General features: G+C 35.9%; 1 protein-coding gene across 1 annotated transcript in view; it reads right to left on the reverse strand.

Annotated features, from left to right (window-relative positions):
- Positions 1 to 1570, reverse strand: part of Reln (reelin) — a 416018-nt gene that overhangs the window by 96713 nt on the left and 317735 nt on the right. The window lies entirely within an intron of this gene.

Raw genomic sequence — 1570 nt, forward strand, 5'->3', positions numbered from 1 at the left:
AGCAACATTACGTAATATGTCGTATTGGTCATACAATGGCCATAACTATTAGGAAAAATATTTAGGGCTGTTGAGATAGCTTAGAGGGTGAAGGTGCCTGCTGCCAAGTAAGATGACCTATTTGATCTCCCGACCCATGTAGGAGAACCTTAACTGTGAGCTACAGCTGCTCACACATATGCACACCTGTTATCATCATAACAAAAGAACAATCTAGGAGGATCTGGCCTTCTGTTGTGTTATTACATTAAAATTGTAATCCTTGCTCATGGTGAAAAATACAAATTGTGAATTTAATACAAAACATAACCATCAATAAACTGCATAAGGTTTGGATCTATCAAAATTTTAATGCATTTCATCATTGGACAATTTGTTATATACACAGGCATTGCGTAATATAGTTCCTTACACTTTAAAACAATATTTACAATAAACAAGTCCCAAGTCTGTAAAATAATTTAAGATCATCTTAATATTCATATAATTTTCATCCTACAGGCATGCTACCATTTCATGCTATGCATATTTTTTTATATTTTTCTTACTATGTATAATTCTGTAATAAAGCCTATGCACAAAGCATTTTGCCTTTGCTTGTTGGTTTAGATAAGATTTTAGGTAAGATTTTTACATGAAATTACCAGGTCATATAAATTACTGATGTTTAAGACTCTAAAGTCCTTCCTCAAAGGGTGGTAATAGTTTAAAGATGGCATGAGAGTTTCATGTTGAGAGAACACTTGGAAATATCATTAAAGATGGTATGTAGCCTGTTTAAAAACAGAACTTTTATGCAGTGGCATCTCAGTATTACCCATGTCTTAATGAATATTTGTTTTTGGCCTCCTCTCCTCATTTATTCATTTATTTTTTTGCATTCACTTTTTAAAATGGCTTCTTAATGCTTAAAAAGTAGCTTGTATAAACTCTTTGTGGGGTAAAAATCCTTATTTCTCATATTTGTTGGAATTGTCCTTCTGAATTTATTTTCTTTGACATTATAATTATGTACATACAAAAGTGGTTTTACATTTGCATGTAGTACGTTTCTGTGAGTAGTTCTTTTCATCATTATTTTCCCATTGAGTGTGTACTTGGTTTCGGTGCTTTCTCAGGATCAGACAGTGATCTGTTGCTGAGATCAAGAAACCCTAAATCAGTTTTCAGAGCTTGTGATGATACAAAGTGACAGTTTAAACATCCCTCTCTCCAAGCATCCTCTACATCTAACATGGCCTGATTAATCATTAATAAATTAATATTAATCATTAATAGTTGACATGTTCTTTCCCACATATGCATTCTTGTATGTGCCTGCATGTGTTCATGTGTAGTTGTGCTGTGGCAGTCAGGGGACAGCCTCAGATTGTCTGCCTCCGATGTCATCCTCCTTGCTTTTGAGGCAGGGTCTCTCACTAGGGTCAGAACTCACTGATTCGATTAGGCTGCCCTGACAGTGAGCCCCTTATTTCTGCCTCCCCAGTACCCCTCGCTTTTTTACTTAGGTTCTGGGGCTACAGCCTGGCCATCCCTCTTGCACAGCAAGTACCTTACTGACTGAGCTATC

Source organism: Grammomys surdaster, unplaced genomic scaffold, assembly GCF_004785775.1.
Source record: "Grammomys surdaster isolate TR1022 unplaced genomic scaffold, NIH_TR_1.0 325, whole genome shotgun sequence".
Classification (NCBI taxonomy): Eukaryota; Metazoa; Chordata; class Mammalia; order Rodentia; family Muridae; genus Grammomys; species Grammomys surdaster.